The sequence below is a fragment of the Rhineura floridana genome, chromosome 6, assembly GCF_030035675.1.
Source record: "Rhineura floridana isolate rRhiFlo1 chromosome 6, rRhiFlo1.hap2, whole genome shotgun sequence".
Lineage (NCBI taxonomy): Eukaryota > Metazoa > Chordata > Lepidosauria > Squamata > Rhineuridae > Rhineura > Rhineura floridana.
The window spans coordinates 24184256-24190255 of record NC_084485.1 but is presented as its reverse complement, the minus strand read 5'-3'; positions in this window follow the sequence as shown (position 1 = coordinate 24190255).

Here is a 6000-nt window from a genome sequence, read left to right as displayed (position 1 = left end):
CATGGTCTTAAGAATATTAATAGCAAAAAACCACTCAATCAAAGCAGGAGCTTCACCTATGCCTTGTCTTTGCTGATGCTGAAAGAAATGAAAAGATTAAAGATGAAATTATACAGCCACGAGAGTGGCTATATACTACAGCCAGCATGGATTTTTTGCATTCTGCAATGTTAAATTGAAAATACCCCCATTGCCATACTGCTGCTTCCCATAGTCTCATTTCAAAATAAAACCTTACAAAACTTATAGTCCTGAACTTAGAAACGCTTGTTTAACAACCCTGTATGTTTTCATGGTGATACACAAAACAGTCCGAGAGAATCGAGAGTTCAAAGTGTAAAACGAGGAAAAAATCCAGACTCCCATTGGACTTTTTTCTGTCAGTCATCTCATTATTTGTTGAAATTAATTAAACATCAGCCATGGTCACAAAGTACCTGTAAACCTATTACAGACCTTGCCCCATACTCTGACCTTCATTTTCTGTGGTTTAAAAGTTAAAAAAAATGCTTGGTTGATTTTTAATTAATTTAAGAAATTTAACATTGAAGTCTATTATAATGTCAGGCATGCTCAAGTAAGAACCGTTAGTGTTCTAAAAGCCAGACTCAAAGCTGCTTGGCTTGGCTAATCAGAGGGCCACACCCACACCAGACCTTTATTTCACGTGAGAGTGTCATGGCTTCCCCCAAACAATCCTGGGAAGTGTAGTTTGTAAAGGGTGCTGAGAGTTGTTAGGAGATTCCTATTCCCCTGACAGAGCTCCATTGGCCAGAGTGGTTTAACAGTCAGCCACTCTGATTGAAGCTCTGTGAGGGGAATAGGGCGTTTCCTAGCAACTCTCAGCACCCTTCACTAACTACACTTCCCATGATTCTTTGAGAGAAGCCATGACTGTCCAAAGTGAAATAAAGGCCTGGTGTGGATGTGGCCAGGGACAGCTTTGGTATAAATTTGGGTGGGAGGCTACATGTGCCTGCTGTAGAATAAAAAGGTGGGGGAAACCCTGAAAAACAATGATACTGTTCACAATGTTTTCCTTTTGGAAAGGAAAGGGGCTTCGCCTCTGCCCACTGCCCACCCACCCAATCTCCTTTTCTCCCCTTCCTCCCTCCCCCTCCCCTTCCTGCCCTCCTCCCCCTCCCTGCCCCTCCCCCTGGTCAGTGTCACATATCCTAAGCATGATTGCATGGCAGTTAATTCAACTGAACTCAAAAAGCATACAAATGATCAAACCTACCCTACCCTCCTTTTTGTCCCTTTCCTGACCCTTCATTTTCCCCTCCTTCCCCATCCCCATCCCCTTCCACTCCCCTCCCCTTCCTTCCCCTCCCTTCATCCTTCCCTTTCTTGTCCCCTCTCTCTCCTCCACCTCCATGGTTAGTTTTACCTATTCTAGGCATGACTGCATGGGAGTAAATCCCATTGAACTCAATAAGCATGCAAATAATCAGATCTGCCTTTCCCCTCCCCTCTCTTCTCTCCTTCCCCTCCATTCCTTCCCCTCTTACCTCCCTTCTTCCTCCCTTCTTTCTCCCCTCTCTTCTTCCTTTTTCTTTCTCCTTTGCCCACTTCAGCCCTCTTTCCTTCTTCTCCTCCTCCCCATGGTCAGTTTCACCTATCCAAACCATTATTGCATGGGAGTAAATTCCACTGAACTCAATAAGCATGCAAATGATCAAACCTGCCCTTCTCCTCCCCTCCCCCTGCTCCCATCACCCTACCCCTCCTCTGCCCTTCCTCTCCCCCCTCCAACTCCCCTCCCCATCCCCTCATGGTCAGCTTCACCTATCCTAACCATGACTGCAGGGGAGTAAATCCCACTGAACTCAATATGCATGCAAATGATCAATCCATTCTCAGGAAACTTGCACAGGATGCCATTTCATACCTCCCAGATTAAAAGTCAGAGAAATTCACTAATAGGCAAAAAAAAAAAAAACCCCACCCTTGCAGTTTCAGAATGTACCTATAGCCAGCAGATATTTCTATAAAACTTTAAAAAGCAGGGAAATTGGACAGCTATAGTGAATACACCATGAGAGCATGACCTCCTCTGAGATATTGTACTGCCATACAAATTTGTCAAAATGCAAAGACAATTTGGATTCATCTTTCACAGTCCAATCCACTTCTTGTGCAGCTAACATGTGCCTCTGAGCATATGGTGAGTGATGGAAACACCTGCAATCAGCCCAAATTACAGAAACAAGATATGTGCTGTGCTGATCTTATTTTAGCAGGGGGAAAGCAACATTATTAAGACAGTTGATATAGTTCAGATAGTCACTTTAAATGTTTGATTTACTTCGCAATTTTAGTGAAGTTTCTTATAGTGAATCATTTCCTTTTGCTTCTATTTCTGTGAATATGTGAAGTACAGCAATACATAAAAAATATACACTAAAAAAACTCCAAAGCCAGTTGTGGTCTTCCTCCTCCCCTCCCTCCTCCTCCCCTACCCTGGCCTTCCTCCTTCTTCCCTCCCCCTGTGGTCAGTATCACCTATCCTAAGCATGATTGCAGGAGAGTAAATCCCATTGAACTCAATACACATGCAAATGATCAATACATTCTCAGCAAACTTGCACAGGATCCCATTTCTTACCTCCTGGATTAACAGTCAGAGAAATTTACTAATAGGCAAAAAAAAAACCTTGTGGTTTAAGAACATACCTATAGCCAACAGATATTTCTATCAAACTTTAAAAAGCAGGGGAATTGGGAAGCTATAGTGAATGCACCAGGGGAGCAGGAGACCTGACCTCCTCTCTGAGATATTGGACTGCCCTACAAATTGGTCAAAATTCAAACACCATTTGGGTTGGTCTTTCACAGTCCAATCCACTTCCTGTGTAGCTTGGAAGAATTTGGTTACATGTGCCTCTGAGCATATGGTGAATGGTGGCAAAACCTGCAATCAGCCCAAATAACAGAAACAAGACATGTGCTGTGCTGAACTTATTTTAGCAGGGAGGAAGCAACATTATTAAGACAGTTTATATAGTTCAGATAGTCACTTTAAATATGTTTGATTTACTTTGCAATTTTAATGAAGTTTCGTATAGCTAATCATTTCCCTTTGCTTCTATTTCTGTGAATATGTGAAGTACAGCAACACTTTGCACACTGAAAAAACTCCGAAACAATTGTGGAATAACAGCACTGACTATTCTGCAGAACAGTTTCCAACAGATGTGAGGAGTGTCTCAGTTTGCACAACATTAAACAGTGGGAGGTGACATATATTCTAGCATAATTCTAGGTGTGCTCTATGTTTTTAATTTACCATGCCCATCTTTCCTTTAGTGGAGTAATTTAAGCATAGCAGGCTGCAAACATGCATCTCAGGCAGGCCAAGTTTGTTTTTTCCAACAGCTAGAGTCATTGCTGAAGTAGCAACATATTGTAATTAGTCTGATTTTACATCACCCTGCAGTTTCAGATTCAACAGTTAATGCACCTGAAGTAGAAATAAAAAATAACTTCCAGTTTGAAACACAAAAGGCTGTCTTCACCATCATATGACATTGACCAATAAATAGGGTTTGAAATTAATAAAAATACATTTGACACAGATTTCTAGGATGAATAATGAGAGAAATATAATTTTCTAGGTTAGATTCTCTGTAGAAACATTAGTAACACATGAAAGAAGCAAAGTAAGAAGAAAACCAACAAACATACAAAAATGCAATTCTCCATCTTTGGAGATGGCAGGTGTTGCCACCACTCACCATATGCTCAGAGGCACATGTTACCGAATTCTTCAAAGCTACACAGGAAGTGGATTGGACTGTGAAAGACCAACCGAAATTGTGTTTGCATTTTGACAAATTTGTAGGGCAGTCCAATATCTCAGACAGGAGGTCAGGTCTCCAGCTCCCCTGGTGCATTCACTATAGCTGCCCAATTTCCCTGGCGCCTAGGAGAGGCTTGTGTAGAGAGTGCGTCTGGAGAACAGCTGGGGACTGGAGGCAAGCAGAAAGACTGGCTCTCTTCACCATGGCTTTAGGATGCCTCCTGTAACACTGTTAGGAAAGCTGAATATTGGACTCCTGATGCCTTGAACCCCTCCATCCTAAGCTCAGGTTGGAATATGTATAAATAAACCATATTTCATAAAGACACCATATTTCATAAAGACACCACAGTCTCCGCTGACCTTCTTCCCAAGGAAACCAGACCCTGGGCAAGCACAGGGACCCCTGGAATCTCACTGCTCGGAGATTGGGGAGGCATGCAACAGGATTCTCAAGGGCCAGATAGAGAGGACTGCATTTGGCATCTGGGTCTAAGGTTCCCTAGCCCTGATGTAGGCTGTACTGCAGAAACTTTAGAAAATCCCTTAGGCTGGCCAAGTGGGTTGAAAAAAAAGAGAATACTGCAACAGCCAAAGCTCTTACAAACAATGCTTTAAATCATGAGACACAAGTTAATATCTGGAGAGTTGGCAAGTTTGCCATTTACATCAGAAGGTTCTCATCCCAACCACTGTGACTGACTCATCATTATTGCTGACATTTGGAAGCAAAAAGAAAGCAGATCTTGCAAGATGGAGTGGGCAGAAAATACGGAGTATGGATGAATCCTATGAACACTGAATCAACTTAGAGAGAAATGTAACTTGAGGACAATGAAAAACAATATTTTGGAAACGTGACTGAAAAAGTGTTTGTAGAGAAAGAGTCCTATTTACCCAGTAATCTCTAATACCACAGAAGGCATCTGCTCAGATTTGGTTGGGTGTCTGAGATTAATCTCTTTGGGGCTAGAATAATCTTTGCAGGTGGGGGAGAGCTCCAGCTCTAAGAGAGCACAGTTGGCCATTGTGAGAACAGGATGCTGGACTAGATGGGCCACTGCAGGGCTGGTGCCAGGCATGCCTGGTCCCTTGGGCCCAAGGTACCGTAGCCCAACCCCTCCATACAGGTGATGCAGGGCTAATAAGCCCACCCGCATGCCCCACCTACCTCTATCATCCCTGTAAATGACATGCGTGCTTGCCATCAGCCAAGATGGCGGCAGGAGCATCAACACCTTAGGGATGTTGGAATGTATGAGATTCAACTCCAACCTGGTGAGTTGAGGCTACATGGGGTTAAAAAGGGTAGCTGGAGAGGAGACCTCTTTGTTGCTAGGCTATACCTGCCCTATGATCCTTGCCGTCTCTCCCCCTCCTGCTAGACTGATATGCAAAGGATGTTGATCCCAGTTCCTTCCCGCCTTCCAAGTTCCTTCTTCTCTCTCGAGAGGGGAGCAGACATCTTTCCTTTGTCTCTCCTTCTCAACCAGCATGAGAGCTGCACTGGGACCAGTGCAGACTGTTCCAACATAGCTAGTTAGCTAGATATAAGACTCTTTCCTATCAAGCATGTACTTCCAGAATAAAGTAGTTGTTTCTTATTTTACAGCTTAAAGTCTCTGTCTGACTAATTTGCAGGGGAGGCAGAATCTTAGCAAAGATTCAAACACACACACGTAAGCTCGCTCAATACTCTCAATTCCGCTACACTACTCAATAGAATTCCGACAAGGGAAGCCTCCACCTTCATCTTAGTTGATGGCAGCGGAGGCATCAACCCCTTAGGGAAGCCTTCACTGACATCTTGGTTGATGGCAGGCATGCGCTCACAGCACACATGTCAATCAAAGGAATGGGAAAGTTAGGTGAGGCATGCACTGACTGTACGAGGGAGGTGCCTGGGAGCTCCCTCTTCATGATCCACAGCAGGGTCAGGAGCCACCTCTGCCACAGATTGAAGAATGGGAGCACAACCTCTCACCCTAAGGAGGGGCCCCTCTGGGCCACAGGGACCCTCAGCCAGGGCCTTACCTGGCTGCTCCCTGGCACCGGTCTTGGGTCCCTCGTCTGATCCTGCAAGCTTCTTCTGTTCTTAATGTACTCATGCCAAGAATGCTGACAGTGGTGGCTAATGGTCACTGGACCTAGCAGGACCTAGACCTAGCCATGAAGATACACTCAATGAAGTCACCGAG